This window comes from Myxocyprinus asiaticus, chromosome 39, assembly GCF_019703515.2.
Source record: "Myxocyprinus asiaticus isolate MX2 ecotype Aquarium Trade chromosome 39, UBuf_Myxa_2, whole genome shotgun sequence".
Classification (NCBI taxonomy): Eukaryota; Metazoa; Chordata; class Actinopteri; order Cypriniformes; family Catostomidae; genus Myxocyprinus; species Myxocyprinus asiaticus.
The window spans coordinates 14,388,081-14,408,810 of record NC_059382.1 but is presented as its reverse complement, the minus strand read 5'-3'; positions in this window follow the sequence as shown (position 1 = coordinate 14,408,810).

Genomic DNA, 20,730 nt, shown 5'->3' with positions numbered 1-20,730 from the left:
TTTACTTGCTGCCCATCTTAGCCAGGACACTCCTGTAAAAGAGATTTTTAATCTCAGAGAGGTATCCTGGTTAAATAAAGGTTATAATAAAACAGTCCATAAAAACAAAATGAATGCACTGCAGGCCTGCTATGACTTAATAGTCCAATAAACTCACAATAAATGCAAATGTTGATGATGATAACAGTAGTGCTAGTCCATACCACTATCTTTAACAGACAGATTCTCAAATATTTTTAGCAGCTGCAGTTTTTGTTGTAATTCTTAAGCCTGCTGAATTAAAATTGTTGTAACATGGTTTTTATGCATTAACTACTTTTTCTGAACAAATTGGGTTTTAAAAGCACAATGCTTGGGAGTCGCATGGCGCCATGAAAGGTTCGGACGTGCGAATGGCGAGCTCTGCGCACTTTGCTAGTTTTAATACTTTTTGTGTCATAAACCAGTGAGATTCGATTTACTCTGATTCTTTACTGTTCTAGGAAGACAATATGTCAAAGAATTCAAAATCCTCAGGCTCTGGAGACATTAAAAGACACTTACGTGCTCAAACTGAAGCCCCTGAGCAGCAGGCTGAAAGCCCGGGAGTCAATTTGACGGTGAAGGGAATTCGTCATCAATTGATGAACTTTTTGGCAATGCTGACGAAGGTCATTGCTGACTTGGAGGATCTTGCCGTAATATGTCGATCGATCACTGCCATGGAGACGAAATTCACTGAGATGGTTACAAGAGTGGGGGATGTCGAGAAACGGATTGATTATCTGGAGTCATCACCCGCTAGTGACCAAGGCAGACTTGGAGCGTGTCTGGGAAAAGTTGGAAGACTTGGAGAATCGTAACCGGCGAAACAACATCCGAACTGTTGGAATTCCTGAGGACAAAGAAGGCCAACATATGGTGAAATTCATAGATGGGCTCTTCCCGAATCTGCTCGACATAACAGGCCATAAGCTGGAAATTGAGCGAACTCACAGAGTTCCGGCTCGGAGATCCACAGAGGGAGACAGACCCCGATCAATTCTGGCCAAATTTCTGAGATCTGATAAAGATCTTGTGTTACGCGAGGCAAGGAGTAAAAGAAGGCTTTCTTGGAAGAACCACAGCATTTTCTTGTTCCCAGACTTTGTGAATGCGACGAGAGAAACATGATCAATTCAAGGAATACAAGAAACTCTTACATCAACGGAAGGCTGCTTTTGCACTGATGTTCCCGGCCAAATTGAGAATAGATATGAAGGATGGCTGCAAAATATTTACATGCCCACAGCAAGCAATGTCCTTCATAAAGTCAATGGAATGAGTAAGTCATTGTGTGATACTCTTGATGCAGCCAAGTGAGCCTGACTCACTGAACATTCACTTGACCATCTGAGGAAACGGAGCACCTTTTTTGTTTCTTTTTGTACTGGTTCCGCCTAGCGGCTGGAGTTTGTTTTGTGGAATAACACTCCTTCGGGACAGTTTGTGGATGAATCTGCACGTTCTTTGTGCTTATGCCTCCTGTTGGCTGGAGTTTGTTTTGTGGAAAATTTCTTGCAAGAAATTGGAGTGATTAGGTCATTTGTTGCACACATGTAACAGCCAAATGGGCCGGCTCACTGAACATTTGTTTGACTGCCCGAGGAAACTGAATAGCTTTTTTTTTTTGTGCTGGTTCCGCTAGCGGCTGGAGCTTTTTTTGTGGAGGAACACACCTTTGGGACAGTTATGTGGATGAATCTACACGTTCTTTGTGTTTATTCCGCCTATTGGCTGGAGTTTGTTTTATAGATTATTTTCTGTTGTGTAATTCTCTCACAAAATTTGTATAGAAGCAAAGTTGTCGCGGGGGCTCTCGTAGGCGTACATGGACTGTTTGAGTTTGGAGGGATGGACACCAGTTGGCGCTGTCGTGCGTGGGGTTAATATGAGTAAGAGCAGGGGAGTCATTACATTGATGAGTAAGCACCTAAAATTCAAATGTCTCAAACAGATTAAAGATAAATTAGGAAGAGTCATTATTGTTTTAGCAGAAATTAATTGGGAGGAAACTTTAATCTTTTGATGGACTCAGTCCTTGATCATAGTCTAAGTTTAAGTCCGTCATTTCATCTGTTGTTGATTGCTCAATTGGAAACATGTTAGTCTCAGATCACACCCTGGTTTGTTTAGAGATGTTGCCACATATGGAGAAAAAGAAATGATATAGTTGGCGCTTTAATGTATCCCTTTTACAAAAACTTGAATTTCAACAAATGATAAAGACCGAAATCAGTGTTTATATGGAGACCAACTGGTCCTCAGTATCCTCTGTGGCCGTGACTTGGGAGGTACTTAAGGCAGTTCTTAGGGGTCAGATAATACAGTATGTCTCATTCATCAAAAAATCCAAAGCACGAGAACTCGTGGAGTTGGAAGGGAATATTAAAAGTGCTGAGGCAGAGCTGAAGCACCAAATGTTGTCTGATGGCCTCAGAGAATTGACCCGATTGAAATACAGATATAACACTATTTTGTCACGGAAGGTGGAGTTTTGGCTATTCAGGGCAAGACCGTCATACTTTGAGTCGGGGGACAAAGTAGCAAAACCTCTGGCTAGGTATATAAAGCAGAGGAGTCTTTTTCTACCATTCCCTCAGTGAAATCTGCTGGTGGTGAAATTGTTACCTCGGCCATTGATATTAATAATGCTTTTAAAGAATTCTATCTTGATCTCTATAGTTCCACGTCTTCCTCTACTGATGAAGATATTAGAAACTTTGTGGAACCTTTAGAACTCCCTAAACTGATGACTGAGCAAAACATTTTTCTTGATTTTGAGATAACATTGGAGGAGCTTGGCAAGGTAATTAAGGCCTTGCCCATAGGCAAGGCTCTGGGGCCAGATGGCTTTGCTGCTGAATTTGTTATATCTTATGCTACAGAACTGGCTCCACTTTTGCTAGAAGTTTATACGGAATCATTAAAGAATGGAAAGCTTCCGCCAACCATGACACAAGCCCGGATCAGTTGGATTCTTAAAAAGGACAAAGATCCAAGCAAGTGTAAGAGTTACCATCCAATTTCCCTGATCCAGCTAGATGTAAAAATATTGTCAAAAATTTTGGCTAACCGATTAATTTATGACATCTCTTATACATATAGATCAGGTGGGGTTTATTTGGGGCCGCAGCTCTTCTGATAACATTAAGCGTTTCATCAATATCATGTGGTCAGTGGCGAATGATCAGACTCCGGTCACTGCCATCTCACTTGACACCGAAAAGGCGTTTGATATGGTAGAATGGGATAATCTTTTTACGATTTTGGAAATGTATGGGTTCGGGAATACTTTTATTGGATGGATTAAGTTACTTTATAGACACATGGTAGCGGCGGTACAAACAAATGGATTAATTTCAGATTATTTTATTCTGGATAGGAGCACCCGGCAGGGTTGCCCTCTTTCCCCATTATTGTTCTGTCTTGCCCTGGAACCATTAGCAGCCAAGATAAGAAAGGAAGATGATTTTCCAGGGGTGGTCACAGGAGGTAGGGCACATAAGCTTTTGCTTTATGCAGATTATATTTTATAATTTGTCTCCGACCCTACTAGATCTATGCCTTGCCTCCACAGAATTATTCATTCCTTTTCTAAATTCTCAGGATACAGAGTTAATTGGTCTAAATCTGAAGCTTTGGCTCTGACAGCGTACTGCCCGGTAACGGCTTTTCAGCTGGGCGCCTTTCATTGGCCCAAACAGGGCATTAAATATTTGGGTATTTTATTCCCAGCAAATGTGTGTGATTTAGTTAGAGCTAATTTTGACCCTTTAAGTGAGGTGGGCTTCATTACATTTATCTATGATTGGGAAGGTTAATGATAATAAAATGAATTGTATTCCAAAATTCAACTACCTGCTACAGTCTCTCCCTATGGATGCAGGGCTCCAGACTAAAAAAAATGACTAAGGAGCAATTGGCTCCTAAACTGAAACATTAAGGAGCCAAATGGCTGTTTTTAGTCACCAAATCACAGAATTGCTTGATTTGGATTGCTGTTCAGAAACAAGATAGAAAGCAGAAGAAAGACTATAAACCATTAATCTGAGGTTTAATAAACAGTATACAATATATAGTTGAGAAGGTAAGTTTTTATTTCCTCTTGTCTCATAAATGTTCACAACACTTTCATAATTTATACAAATATAAGAGATAAGATTTTTTTTTTTATTTAATACTGCTCTTCACAATCTACATTACAGATAATTACATATAGTATGTATATAGTAGTTTGTTGTCTTCTTGAGCATCAGTGAATGTTTTCACCTTGTGTAATAGTTGTGAACAAGTCCCTTAATTGTCCCAAGTGTCAAAAGCTTGCTCTCTCTCTCTCTCTCTCTTATATATATATATATATATATATATATATATATATATATATATATATATATATATATATATATATATATATATATACACACAGTATATTAATTGTTTTACAATATTGCCTTAGTCTTTTAGTGTTACCAGATGGCCCAGACACAGAGACTACAAGAGTGCAAATTGAAAAAAATCCCAGATACAGTTTATTGTGCTACTCCAATCCCAATCAAAAAGTGGTACACAATATGGGACTTTTAATTGTAAAGAAGCACAAAATACATATGGGACTCTTATTTTGAAATGTCTGCACTCCCAGTTTTGAGCTCACTGACGGCTGATTCGCTGAGAAAGTGAATCTGATTCAAACTGCTAACCTGAGCTCCTGAGTTCAAACCCTCAGTTCTTTTCTGGTGAATCATGAAAAAGATCCGGTTCAAAAGAATCACTTGGTCATGACTCTCTTGCGCTGGGTTTATTGTTGTTGCGTGCGGCTCAGCGAGCTCATTAGAAACAGAATGGGTGAAAGTCGGTGCGAGACACACTGGTGGTGCGCGCTCTAAAGATATATTCAGTAACTCACAAGATGATATCTGACACAACCCGACTGTTGCCAGTGGTGACTAGATTTTAAATTATAGTCGCAATAAATGATTTTTGGTCGCATTTGCGACCATTTTAGTTGCAGTCTGGAGCCCTGAGATGTCCCCCTGTCTTATTTCAAGCAATTTGTTAGTATAGCGAAGTCCTTCATTTGGAATGGTAAACATTCCAGATTATATTTCAGTAAACTGCATAGGCTGATTTACAAAGGTGGGCTAGGACTACCCAAGATTTTGTTTTATTATTATGCATTTGGTCTCAGACATTTGGCTCATTGGTCGCTTCCACCTGAGGGAGCCCCTCCCTGGTTTTGTATTGAACAGGAAGTTCTTGCCCCTATTTTGCCACTGCAACGCCTTTCTATCAAACTAACCAGAGAAGTTAAGTTACACCCCATTATCTCACATTTGCACTCGGTATGGACAAAAGTGACCAGACATTTATTTAAATGTTACCTTGAGCATATGGCTGAACCCAAAATTATGTATTACTAAGTCCCCTTTCTGCTGGTTAGAGTGGATTTTGAGGGGGGTTACTACACTCTGTGACCTATATGAGAGTGGAGTGTTCAGATCCTTTGAAAATTTGGTTAAACATTTTATGATTCCCAGATCTCAGTTTTTTTTAGGTATTTACAGCTGTGCCACCTGCTCTGTAACATTTTTGGGAGTAGCACACACCCCCCCTAAAGTGGCAGACACTCTGGGAGTGGTGATTACTGCTTTTGGAAAAGGTCATGAGGCAACAGTGTATTACTCCCTGCTAATTCAGAGTCTGGGGGATGGAGCTTTAAATTTTATCAAAAGATTATGGGAGAAAGATTTAAACTCGGCATTGGAGGAGGGAGTGTGGGTTAAGATTTAAAAAAATGTCAAGTCTACATCTAGAGATGCAAGGGTGCGCCTTATGCAATTCAAGATTTTACATTGATTCCATTAGACCCCCTCTAGATTATATAGGCTTGGTCTTAAAGACACACCCACCTGCTGGCGATGTCAATAGGAAGATGGACACACAACCCATGGGGTAATAGTGGAGGTTAAGTATTGATTCTGTTTGTATATGTTTTACTGTTCTTTGTTTAATATATGAATCAATACAAAAAATTTTAATCACAAAAACAAAAAGCACAATGCTTGCAGTCCATTTTAAAATGCCTCCAAGACATCACGTGACAGCAAATCTACTCTATCAAATAGTGTACTATGACAGCATTTGCAGACTACTGTGTTTCTGAGAGTACTGCAGATCCCCTTTGCAGCCTTTGAAATCATATGTTATTAAGTGGTCGTACCCTGCCAGATACACATTTATTTAGGCCAAGTGTTACATAATCAAGGGTCATGTTGTTGCATGGGGTGGGGGGGGGGGTCGGGTCTTTGGGAATAGTCAAATGAAAACACACACGCAACAGTCAGATAGGAGAGGATCGCAAGGAAATGACTTCATACTCGCCATAGAATTACCTAACATGCCATGTAATTGAGGCCATATGTTTAACGCAATTTAAAGTGCCAAGTTTTGAGGTGCCTTGTAAGCTTGACCTGAAGGTTTTAACTCTTTGTCTTGGATACTGCAAAAACAAAGCCTGATGTCATTTAAGACCCTCCCAGACAATTCTAACTCTGCGGCAAGAAGCCAAATGCCGTTGCATAACTGAGGTTAAATAGCGATTGCTCACCCAGGATTCTTTTGATTCAAATTAGACCACAGTCTGAACTCTTTCCAGATCCTATCAACCATGTGCTGCTGAACTTCATAAGCACGCGTTATATTCTTGCAACTCTGAAAGAAGCCTTGGGCTGGTATTTGAGGGAATAAGATGAACAGGTTTTTTTTTTTTTTTTTTTTTACAGTTAATGCCCTGCAGGCTCTCTTGTAATGTGCGCTTTAGGACAAACCACAATGACAGTAGTTACAAGGAATCGGTTAATAAGCATTGTCAAAATAAGAGGCAGACATAGACAAAACAAACAAGCCTAATGTGTGTCCTCTAAATACACATATATCGCTCTGCCATGCAAATGCAAATTCTGTACTGTACTGGACAGCATACAGCAGTCACGTACACAACATAGTCACAGGTTAAATTCTTAAAAAAAAAAAAAAAAAACAACTTCCCTCACCATCTTCCTGGTTTAACTAGACTAACTCCAAACTAATACTAAGTAATTTTGGTTCACATCTTAGTCAAAGATATTAATTGTGAGGTCAACTGATAAAATCATATGTTGACAAAGACTTTCACTCTAACTTTTGTTTGATTTCTTCACTATATCTGTCCATAAAAGACAGGTTAATCTATGGAGTTACCCATTTTGAGCTTGAAACAAACACTAATATAAACTCTCAAACACAGTGAGGGTCTGAATATCAAACTTAGAGTCTGAACCTTAAACCATTAAAAACAAGTCATAGACTGTTAAGAATACTCCCCCAGGTGGAGATACTGCATATCATAGGATGTATTGAATCCTCAATTCAGTGAAGGCAATTTTTGAAATGTATCTTTATTAGGAAAAACTCAATTCAAAAACAAAGATGAAATACGTGGTACAATTAATAAAAAAAAAATTGGGATTTTATGCTAATGGATGAACTGTTAGAGAAAGGCTTGAGGACGTACCTCCTGGGCTGAGAATGCCGGTAATCTTCAGCACTGCCCACCTCCTGCAGAATGCAGATTGGGGGGGGGGGGGGGGGCGGTAAGAGAAGAGACTTGTCAAGAGACCTTGTCAGACCTGGGGAACATTCAAGTAGATTGCAATGGTCTAGCAAATCCACCACTGAACTTGCAATTGTACCCTTCAAGGAATAGTTTACCCATAAATGAAGATTCTCTCCTCATTTACTCATACTCATGTCATCCCAGATCTGCATGAATTTCTTTCTTCTGCAGAACACAAATGAAGATTTTTAGAACAATAGCTCAGCTCTCTAGGTCCATACAGTGCAAGTGAATGGTAAACAAAACTTACCATAGCACCATAAAAGTAATCCATACAACTCCAGTGGTTAAATCCATGTCTTCTGAAATGATCAAATTGATTCTGGGTGAGTTATATTAAAATATAACTCTTTTTTTCCCCACTATAAATCAGCAGTCTTTTGGCGATCATGATTTCAAGCTTGATTACACTTCCTAGTGCCATCTAGCGCTCTGCGCATAAGTCATGCACTAGGAAGTGTAATCAAGCTTGAAATCATGATCGTGCCTAGAGACTGCAATGGCAAGATACAAGGAAAAAAGGAGTAATATTTTGCTCTGTTCTCACCTAAAACAGTTTAGATAGCATCAGAAAAAAAAATGGATTAAACCACTGGAGCCATATGGATTACTTTCATCCTGCCTTTATTTGTTTTCTGGAGCTTCAAAGTTTTGGTCACCATTTACTTGCATTGTATGGAACTACAGAGCTGTCACATTCTTCTAAAAATCTTTGTTTGTCTTCTGCAGAAGAAAGTCATACACATATTGGATGGCATGAGGGTGAGTAAATGATGAGATAATTTTCATGTTTGAGTGAACTATTCCTTTTAAATGTACAACGTTAGGCTGATAAACTTATAAACTTTACCCAGTAGTATTAGCAAGAAACTGACAGGAAACAACACAACTCATCCCAAAAGGAATTAAAATGTTTGTTTTTTTAACCTGATCTACAGTGGCACACCAGCCATTAAAAGATAAACTGACCATTTTGAGAGATAATAATTATAGAGTTTTGTTTTGCTTAAATAATAAAATAACTTCAAGAGCAAACCGAAGCCTCTTCCAACCGGTCCGGCAGTGGTCTGAAAAAATACATTGTGTGCTAGCAGCAGTAGGCCTAAGTAAATATAAGGAAAATATAAGTATATGTAGAAATGCACAATAAGGCATATATATATATATATATATATATATATATATATATATATATATATAAATACAAATCTGTTATACAGATACATAATGGCAGAAGAGGCAGGATATGTTGGGTAAATATAAAAAGACTAAGCTGTGTATTGCACATAATTATGCTCCATGGGGCAATTTTAAATGTTCATGAGATGGATAGCTTGAGGGGAAAAAAAACTGTTCTTGTGCCTGAAGGTTCTGGTGCTCAGTGCTCTGTAGCACCGGCCAGAAGGCATCAGTTCAAAAAGGTAGTGGGCTGGGTGAGTGGGGTCCACAGTGATTTTTACAGCCCTTTTCCTCACTCTGGAAGTGTAATAATAACAACCAATAATCTCTTCAGCAGTCCGAACTGTCCTTTTTAGTCTTCTGATGTCCGATTTCATAGCTGAACCAAAGCAGACAGTTACTGAAGTGCAGAGGACAGACTCAATCACTGCTGAGTAGAACTGTATCAGCAGCACCTGTGGCAGGTTGAACTTCCTCAACTGGCTAATGAAGTGCAACCTCTGCTGGGCCTTTTTCACAATGGAGTCAATATTGGTCTCCCATTTCAGGTCCTGTGAGATGGTAGAGCCCAGGAACTTGAATGACTCAACTGCTGCCACAGTGCTGTTCAGAATGGTGAGCGGTGTCAATGTTGGGGTGTTCCTCCTAAAGTCCACTATCATCTCCACTGTTTTGAGCGTGTTCAGCTCCAGGTTGTTTTGACTGCACCAGATAGCCAGCTGTTCAACCTCCCTTCTGTATGCAGACTCATTGTCATCCTGGATGAGACCGATGACAGTAGTGTCATCTGCAAACTTCAGGAGCTTGACAGAGGGGTCCTTGGCAGTGCAATCATTTGTGTACAGGGAGAAGTGTAGTGTGGAAAGCACACATCCCTGGGGGGCACCAGTGCTGATCGTACAAGTGCTAGAAGTGAATTTCCCCAGTCTCACTAACTGCTGCCTATCTGTCAGAAAGCTTCTGATCCACTGACAGATAGAGGTGGGAACAGAGAGTTGGTCTAATTTAGTCCGGAGAATTGCTGGTATGATGGTGTTGAGAGCCGAACTAAAGTCCGTAAAAAGGATCCTTGCATATGTCCCTGGTCTGTCCAGATGTTGCAGGATATGATGCAATCCCATGTTGACTGCATCATCCACAGACCTGTTTGCAAATTTAAGGGGATCCAGGAAGGGTCCAGTGATGTCCTTCAGGTGGGCCAACACCAGTCTCTCAAATGACTTCATGACCACAGACGTCAGTGCAATGGGTCTGTAGTCATTAAGTCTTGTGATTTTGGGTTTCTTTGGGACAGGGATGATGGTGGAGTGTTTGAAGCAGCAGGGAACTTCACACTGCTCCAGTGATCTGTTAAAGATCTGTGTGAAGATGGGGGCCAGCTGGTCAGCACAGGATTTAAGACAACTGGGTGAAACACAATTTGGCCCTGTGCTTTCCTTGTCTTTTGTTTCCGGAAGACCCGGCACACATCCTCTTCGCAGATCTTAAGTGGAGGTTGAGGAGCAGGAGGTGGGAGGAGGGTGGTTGCAGGAGGTGTTGATGTTTGTATGAAGTGAAGGTCATAGTGGGTGTGGGGTGTGAGACTGGGCTTTTCAAATCTACAATAAAACACATTCAGGTCATCAGCCAGTTGTTGATTTCCTACAGTGTTGGAGGATGGTGTCTTGTACAACCCCAATTCTGAAAAAGTTGGGACAATATGAAAAATGCTAATAAAAACAAAAAGGAGTGATCTGTAAATTATATTCCCCCTTTGCTATATTGAAAGCACCACAACTACACATGATGTTTTACCTTGTGAATTTTATAGTTTAAAAAAAATGTACAGTAATTTCAAATCAGATGACTGCAACGCATTGAGACGGGCAATTTAAGACTAATAACAATTTGACGAGTTGAAATAACAAGTCGATGTGAAACAGGAGGTGAGGCTAGGGGTGGGTGATATGACCAAAATCTTATATCACAATATCACTAATTTTATATCACGATAACGATATATATCACAATATAGTGCATTTTTTTAGAAAAAAATCTATAAAAATTAGTTTAAAAAATAAATATACTGTAATGCCTATTTTTTGTAAAATCCAGTCATTTAATTAAATACTTTATAAATGAAAACTACTTCCTCTTAGATCATTTTCTCTTTATTTGGATCTTGACAGACTTAGTCAGACTAAAAACAAAACAAAACAAAAAACAATTGGTGGTAATCAAAAAGTAGTAATCAACCTTACCACAATCCTAAATTTCACATTTCAGTCTGATGTTGTTGACTACTATTATTATTATAAAATGTTCCTCAAGAAACTTGACATCTTCTGAAAGCAATGCTACAAAGGAAATACTTCATGAGTAAAAAAAAATCCTTCCTATCCTTGATTAAAAAAAACACTTCATTAAGCTCTTTATAGTAATCTCTGTAGACAATATTTGAATACCTGAAAGCAAAGCTGGTTATATTCTAATTGTAACGATATGAAGGAGGTCACGAGAGCAGGATCTAGGTGCAGCAAGTTTAATAAGAAATAAATCAATAAAATAACAGGGTAAACATGAGAACAAGGCAAGACTAGGAACTCGGAAACAAAACATTGAACTAGTACATGAACTAGAGAAAACACACAACAACTGACAAAGACAGAGCAGACATCAGAGGATTATATACACAAGGATAAATGAGGTAATGGAAGACAGGTGAAAACAATTGGGAACAGCTGGTAGAAATGAGGGCAGTGAATTATGGGGAATGTAATCTGGGGAAACAGATGACAGGGGCAAAACACAAGGCAAAACAACAGTGAATCATGACATTAACCCCCCCCCCCCAATGGGTGGCTCCTGACGCCCAAGGAAGGCTGGTAAGGGAGGCACGGCCAAGATAGAACCAGAGACCAAAGAGGCCAGAGCAGATCAGGCGGAAGGCCAGAAGACAAAGGAGACCAGAGCAGATCAGGCGGATGGCCAGGGGACCCAGGAGACCAGAGCAGATCAGGCGGATGGCCACGAGACCAAGGAGACTAGAGCAGATCAGGCGGATGGCCAGGAGACCCATAAGACCAGAGCAGATAAGGCGGACAGCCATGAGACCAAGGAGACCAGAGCAGATCAGGCAGACAGCCAAGAGACCCAGGAGACCCGAGCAAATCAGGTGGATGGCCAGGAGACCCCTTAGGCCCGAGCAGATCAGGCGGATGGCCAGGAGACCCAGAAGACCAGAGCAGATCAGGCAGACAGCCATGAGACCAAAGAAACCAGAGCAGATCAGGCAGATGGCCAGGAGACCCAGGAGACCCGAGCAGATCAGGTGGACGGCCAGGAGACCAAGGAGATCAAGACAGATCAGGTGGACGGCCATGAGACTAAGGAGACCAGAACAGATCAGGCGGACAGCCATGAGACCAAGGAGACCAGAGCAGATCAGGCAGATGGCCAGGAGATCTAGGAGACCCGAGCAAATCAGGTGGATGGCCAGGAGACCTGAGCAGATCAGGTGGACGGCCAGGAGACCCAGGAGACCAGAGCAGATCAAGCGGATGGCCAGGGGACCCAGGAGACCAGAGCAGATCAGGTGGACGGCCAGGAGACCAAAGCAGATCAAGCGGACGGCCAGGAGACCCAGAAGACCAGAGCAGATCAGGCGGATGGCCAGGAGACCAAGGAGACCAGAGCAGATCAGGTGGATGACCAGGAGACCCAGGAGACCAGAGCAGATCAGGTGGATGGCCAGGAGACCACCTCAGGGTAGGGACTGGATCAGGAGGCCTGCTTGGCGGCCACAGGGCTGAAACAGGGTCAGGAGGCCTGAGTGGTGACCACAGGTTTGAGATAGGGTCAGGAGGCCTGGGAGGTGGCCACAGACTAGAGACTGGAGCCATGGAAGACTCTGAGGGCGGAGCCATGGAAGGCGGAGCCGTAGGAGGCTCGAGGGGCAAAGCCGTGGCAGGCGGACTCGTGGACGACCTCTGTGGTCGTGGGCATGGGCAGAGTCTTTGGAATGACCTCTGTGGTCGTGAACATGGGCAGAGACTTGGGAACGACCTCTGTGGTCGTGAGTGCTGGCAGAGACTCGGGGACGACCTCTGTGGTCGTGAACATGGGCAGAGACTTGGGAACGACCTCTGTGGTCGTGAATGCTGGCAGAGACTCAGGGACGATCTCTGTGGTCGTGAGCATAGGCAGAGACTCGGGAAGGACCTCCGTGGTCGTGAACACGGGCAGAGACTCGGGAAGGACCTCCGTGGTTGTGAACGCTGGCAGAGACTCAGGAACGACCTCAGTGGTTGTGAGCATGAGCAGAGACTTGGGAACGACCTCTGTGGTCGTGAATGCTGGCAGAGACTCGGGGACGACCTCTGTGGTCGTGAATGCTGGCAGAGACTCAGGGACGATCTCTGTGGTCGTGAGCATAGGCAGAGACTCGGTAACGACCTCTGTGGTCGTGAACATGGGCAGAGACCTGGGAACAACCTCTGTGGTCGTGAATGCTGGCAGAGACTCGGGGACAACCTCTGTAGTCATGAGCATGGGCAGAGACTCTGGAACAACTTCTGTGGTTGTGAACACTGGCAGAGACTCGGGAACAACTTCCGTGGTCGTGAACACGGGCAGAGACTCGGGAATGACCTCTGTGGTCGTGAACATGGGCAGGGACTCAGGAACGACCTCTATGGTTATGAACACTGATATAGAGTGTGGTCGTGAACATGGGCAGAGACTCGGGGATGACCTCTGTGGTCGTGAACATGGGCAGAGACTCGGGAATGACTTCTGTGATTGTGAACGCTGGCTGAGACTGGGGAAATGTGTCCTTTTCCTTCTCTTCCTCTTCTGGACACCTGGGAGCGTGGTTACGGGGATAGTCAAGGCTACAGGCATTGGCTCTGGGACAGTCAAGGCTACAGGCGTTGGCTCTGGGATGGTCGAGGCTACAGGCATTGGCACTGGCTCGTTAACCGTGGCAGGCATGGGCGTTGACTCAGATGTGGCTGTGACAGGGCGTGGAGCAGACTCAGACGTGGCTGTGACAGGGCGTGGAGCAGACTCAGGCATGGAAGGCTCAGAAGCTCAAAAGAGTTTCAAGGGTTAACTCACACATTCCCTCCAAGTAAGGTTACTCTCCTCAGGCAATTCCCTCCACTGGTGAAACATTAGTCCAATCCGATATACGGTTTCGAGGTCGGAATCCTCCCAACCTGTGAGGCTGGCTATGGCGCAGAAGTGAAGTGAGTACTCCCTAATGGGTAAATTTGCCAGGCACAATTGTCTAAGAGAAGCTGCTAGATACATTTTTTGTGGTCAGTTGTTCTGTAACAATACAAAGCATCGAGCAGGATCTATGTGCAGCAAGTTTAATAAGAAATAAATCAATAAAATAACAAGGTAAACACTAGAACAAGGTAAGACTAGGAACTTGGAAACAAAACAAACATTGAAACCGGTACATGAACTAAAGAAAACACACAACAACTGACATAGACAGAGCATACATCAGGGGATTATATACACAAGGATAAATGAGGTAATCGAAGACAGGTGAAAACAATTGGGAACAGCTGGTAGAGATGAGGAGAGTGAATTATGGGGAATGTAATCTGGGGAAACAGATGACAGCGGCAAAACACAAGGCAAAACAACAGTGAAACATGACACTAATATCTATCATCATTCGAACTGAATTTTATTAAGGGTGATGAGGTGTAGTTTAAAAAAACCCACATGACAGATGATGACACACTGTTTTAGCTGTTTTCCTCATCAGTGTTGGTTAGAATGTCAGGCTGTCTCACTATTTGAGATGTTTGACATCCTCCATAGTGCTTTAAGGTAAAAAAAAAACTAAAAACTAAAATGGGTCACGCAAGTTTTGAAGTTGTGCTGCGATGGAGAGAAACCAGATAGATTAGCGCCAGTGACCACACACTCTATGTTCTCCTGTCTGTGGAGCACAATCTGGAAGCCTGCTGGAGTGGACTCGTGCGCGACAATCACGTGATACACAGCTGCATGTGCGAGATGATTAGCATATTTGAAATGCGAGAATAATTTCATTGAATTTGCTTTGGCGGCCCAAAATTTCACTTGGGTGGCTGCTGAAAAATTGTCAGTACCTGAAAAACCCTGTTTCATCAATTCTCTCAGTCTCACGTGACGTCACCCCACCTTCCTTCTCAATTTCTCCAACAAAATGTGTACTGTGTACGTGTTACGCAAATGTCTTGCCATGCAGTGTCGATTTTGCGGTACCACAATACAGACGGTAATCCAAAATGTATACCGGTTGGCAAATTTGTACCGGTTATGTCTACCGGTATATCGCCCACCCCTAGATGAGGCAATTGTGTCATAGTACTATTTACTGTATAAGGAACCTCCAAAAACAGCCTAGTCCTTCAAGAGCAAGGATCATTCAAGACTTGTCAATTTGCCCACAGATGCTTCAGCATATAATCCAGCACTTTGAGAACAATGTTCCTCAAAGACAGCTTGGAAGGATTTTGGGCAAAGATTCAAGGAATCTGGTCAAATCTCGATGCGTAAAGGGCAAGACGAAAACCGCTCCTGAATGCAATGATCTCTGATCCCTCAGACGTCACTGTCTTAAAACGTCATTCATCTGTAATGGATATCATGAACATGGGCTTGGGATAACTTTAGTAAACCTTTGTTAGTCAACACCATTCGCCGCTGCATCCACAGATGCAAGTTAAGACTTTACTATGCAAAGCAGAAGCCTTACATCAACACAGCCTTTGTGTTATCTGGGCCAAAGAGGAAAAGGACCTTCCAGCTGTTATCAGCATCAGGTCCAAAAGCCAGTGTCTGTACGAGCCAGGAGTGTGTCAGTGCCCATGGCACAGGTAACTCGCACATCTGTGAGAACACCATGAATGCAGACAGATACAAATTTTGGAGCAATATATACTGCCATCCAGCATTGTCTTTTCCAGGGACGTCACTGCATTTTCCAACAGGACAACTTCAAACCACATACTGCCCGGATTTCAAGTGCATGGCTGTGTAAACAGAGAGTGTGGGTGCTAGATTGGCCTGCCTGCAGTCCTGACCAGTCTCCAATTGAGACTGTGTAGCGAAGATCCCGTACAATTGTGCAGCTAAAGACCTACATAATAAATGAATGGGGGAAAATTCCACTTTCTAAACTTAAACTTGTGTCTTAAGTGCCCAAATGCTTAATAAGTGTTATTAGAAAAAATGGTGATGTTTCACAGTGGTAAACACTCGACTGTCCCAACTTTTTTGGAGTGTGTTGCAATCATCAGATTTGAAATTACTGTACTGTATTTAAAAATAAACAATGAAATTCACAGGGTAAAACATAATATAATGTGTAGTTGTAGAGCTTTCAATATAGCAAAGGGTAATTATAATTTACAAATCACTCATTTTTGTTTTTATTAGCATTTTTCTTACTGTCCCAACTTTTACGGAATTGGGGTTGTAGTTAGTAATGTCTTTCAGGCCTCTCCACACTGATGCATGGTCGTTAGCTGAAAACTTGTTTTTCAGCTTCTCAGAGTAGCTTCTTTTAGCCACTCTAATCTCTTTTGTCATTGTGTTTCTGGCCTGATTGTACAAGATTTTATCCCCACTTCTATAAGCATACTCTTTGGCCTGACGAAGCTTCCTGAGTTTTGCTGTAAACCATGGCCCAGCAGATGTAACGCACTGTCCGGAATGGCTTCACTCAGCCAGGTTTCTGTGAAGCACAAGGCAGCAGAGTTTGAAAAGTCCTTGTTTGTGCGGGTGAGGAGATGTAGTTTGTCCGTTTTGTGAGGAGAAGAGAGCGGAGATTCGCTAGACGCAGCTTGACCAGTGCACCGACTCGCTTCCCTCGCTTGCGTCTCATAGCGCACATAACACAGCTGCGCCTCCGACTAAAATGTCCAGCAAAATCGGAATAGTCAAAAACAGGGAAAAGATTGTCTGGTATGTGCTGCCGAATGTTCAGCATTTCGTTCCTGATAAAACTGATTGGAAAAAAATTACTAAACCCAGGACAAACAAACAAAAACAACAAAAGAATTGAAGCTCCACACCGAGGCTGCCATCCGTGACACCATCTTTTATTTACTGTATCTCAGTAAATGTTCACATCAACCAATGGGGGAAATTTTTTATCTCAGTGATTTAGAATGTGGCACAATTGTTGGTGCCAGATGGGCTGGTATGAGCATTTCTGTAACTGCTGATCTCCTGGGATTTTCACACGCAACAGTCTCTAGAGTGTATAGAGAATGGTGCGAAAAATAAAAAACAACAAATGAGCGGCAGTTCTGTGGACGAAAACACCTTGTTGATGACAGAGGTCAACAGAAAATGGCCAGACTGGTTTCCAACCAGTTTATAGGAGCCTCCTGCTGTGTGTAGTATTGCATACTAAAATTAGGGGTGCACCGATCGATCGGCCACCAATTGAAATTGGCCGATATTCGTCTTAAATCCATGATTGGCGATCGTGCCAAGAATCAGGGTCAATCTTTTTTGCAGCATGCAGGTAATCACACATACACTGCTCCTCTAATGAGCGCTTGCTCAGCCCTTGAAGCATGACAGAGTGGCCTTTGGAGGGTGAGTTGCTGGCAATTCTAAGCATTCACGAATTTAAACTTTCAGACATGATGTAATTCACATGAATATGCCATTTTGTTTTTAAAAATGTGTAAGAATTACACGTGTATGAATATTAAGTTGCCCATTTTCTAGAGTCATTACGGTAGTTATTCTGACTTGTAGCACAGTGAGCAGAAAGAGGATAAAGGGGCTGCTAACAAGTATAAAAACAAATTAAACAACAAATAAACATGCAAATACAAATCTGAGTACACGTGATGTAATGCGAGTCGTGACAATCAGACGTTGTGTGGAGCGATAGAGACTGTTTGAGCGTTCATGAGCGCTTTTAGCTTTACTCTAACATAAGTGCTCTCGGTGTCAATAAAACCTGTGCAATCTCCAGGTGCTCTCAATATATCATTAGTCACTCATCCCAGCGCTATTCTGTGAAGATCCCAATTTAAATCAGATTAATGTTGGTCACAATAACACTAATAACAGATATAACTGTTTAACCTTCAATAACGGTGCAGCATCTTCATGCATTCGCTGAATAATTAGTGATGTGTGTTACAACAAGGCGCCAAAGACAGTAAACAAATCATAGATATTAATGATTTCTCACTGGAGCAGTTTTAGAGCTTGTAATGGATATATTTTTCTTATTTTTGAATGTATCTCTGCTGTGTGTGATGCTCTCATGGTTTTTGGTTGCCAGAATGTCACAAAGACCTTTTGAATTGGCAACAGAACTATTAATAACTGTTTTCAATACAAATAAATGTTAGCAATTCACAATTAATGTAATTCTGGTAATGTTTAATAAAAAGGTTTCATTTTTTTAACATTAGTTAATGCATTAGGTATCATGAACAAACAATGAACAATATATTTTTTACAGCATTTATTAATTATAATGTTAGTTAATAAAAATACAATTGTTCATTGTTAGTTCATGTTAGTTCATAGTGCATTAATGTGCATTAACTAATACAACTTTTGATTTTAAAAATGTATTAGTATATGTTGTAACTAACATTAAGTTCATTACATGTTAACACAGTAATGTTGTTAAATAATGTTAACAAATGGAAACTTTTTGTAAAGTGTTACCTTAATTTTACTGTGTGGGCATAAACATATAACTGAAAGGGCACTTTAAGAAAAAATCAGTATCAGTCGATCTTATTCGGTATCGCCCTCAAATTTCCCGATTAGCACCACTAACTAGAATATGACTTATTTTTGCAGTTTGCAGTCTTATTTCAAGAGTGCAACGCCTTTAGCTCAGTGCATTGCGATTCGTCATATACGCAAAGACAGTGGCACGGCCACAAAGTTTTGATATTTATGCAAGCATGCGATAAGTCTAGGCACAAGTGGGTTGGCAAAACTGGCTGGTTCAAGTGCAATTCCGTTTTTCTCCGGTTATTGCACCATCTATTATATATCATATTATAATACATATTATATAATACCTAGATCACCAATATACTGTATATTTCCCAAAATGTACAGTATAAAACAAAGAAAAGCATACTGCAGGGAATACTGTATCCCACAATACAATGCTCTCAACTTGACCTTAATTATCAAATGTGATTTTAAGCAAAATAAGTGTTTTTTTTTATTTCAAAAATGACTAATTGAGAGACAGTCACCATGTAATTAAATGCACAATAGTTCAAAATGATTACCATAACATAATTTATACTGTTTTACATACTATTCAAAAAACAGTAGGAAGCATTCACAGTATACAGTATATTTTACAGTAAGCAGTACGCTTGTATTCCATTCCAAACACAGCCTCAAACCCCTTATTTGGTCTCAAACATGAACCCATATCTGAACACAAGCCTTCAGATTCTCACAGGCCCAAGTTATCATCTCTAATAACAATGATGTTTAGGGTGCAGGAACAGGCCCCAGGGCAAACATTTTGAAATGTCTTGCCACTGGGAGTATCCTACTGTCACTGAGAATTAGTCCCTATGTGCCACAAGACAAGACAATATGTGACATGGGCTAGACAGCACTAATCTACTTTTCATGCACCATCTCCCCTTGTCATCAACAAACGTATTCAACTGGACGATTTTGTCTAGTTCTCAAAATGGTGACTATAATTTCTGAGAATTTTTAAGCAGGCACAATTAAAAGACATGGCTGCTCATTGTCACACATTACAGATACAAAGCCACAATTGTTGCGAGCATGTCTACACTGAGTGATTGAGAGAAAACCTTTTCAAAGTAATTAGGAAATATGGGAAACCACACTGTCAGACTTTATTAAATTCCTACAGTCGATGAGCAAACAAATGTACAATGACTGATTTCCCAAATACATCTCAAATGTTTAAGGAGACTAATATAAAAAGATCTGCTCGGTACACATGGGATTAAGAAATAACACCCTTTAAAGCAAACTTTTCCTTCAAAGTTATCGTAATCACATTCAACAGAATGTCAGTGAAGTATAAAATGAATCAAGTACACTTCACATGAACTACTGCAGAACAGCAGCTAGCAACATAGCTATCACAACTACCTGACAAAACTGCTGAAGACCACTCTTTGCAATAGCTAACAGCTCGCCGAATTTCAGAGAGCATTTTTTAAGTGGTTTAAGTATCATGCATGAATATCAGACATGAAATTGTTGTTTTTAAACAGGATAAAGTGTGACCGGCTAGTTTAGCTACACACTACATGTCTATCACTGATACGCTCAGTGTGGTTCTGTGCTTGCGCAGACGAAGAGAACACCCAGCTACTTCACGGAAATGTATAAAAGCATTTAATAACAAGAGACAAACTGCTGAATTAGAGAGGGAATTCACCAGCACACATGGACTGGAGATTGTGCTAGAGGTTGGCGACCGCTGTACGGTGACCAGCGCCATTCACGCTCCAGGAAGTGAAGATGTAGGAGACGGTGTGCAGCGGCGAAACTCACATAATTTGGTGCTGCGGCTCAGAGAAAGCTGTGCAGCGTATTCGATGCGTGTTGATAAATGCGCATGCGTGGTACGTGCCTGCTGTCAAACCACTAACAGCACACTTCTCATGTTAGGTCTCGCTCTGATGTTTTTTAAATAATGCAAAATAATGCGTTGAGATGGCAATGACGTCAACGTGGAATGTTTTGTGGATGCCAACAGAATACATAAGAATAGTTATTTACACTGGGACTTATAATTTGGCTAATAAGATAAGATGTTATCTACATAAATGGGCTGTGACTGCAAGTTAAAGGGAAGTTGACATGAAATGTAAAGCAGAAACAGCAGT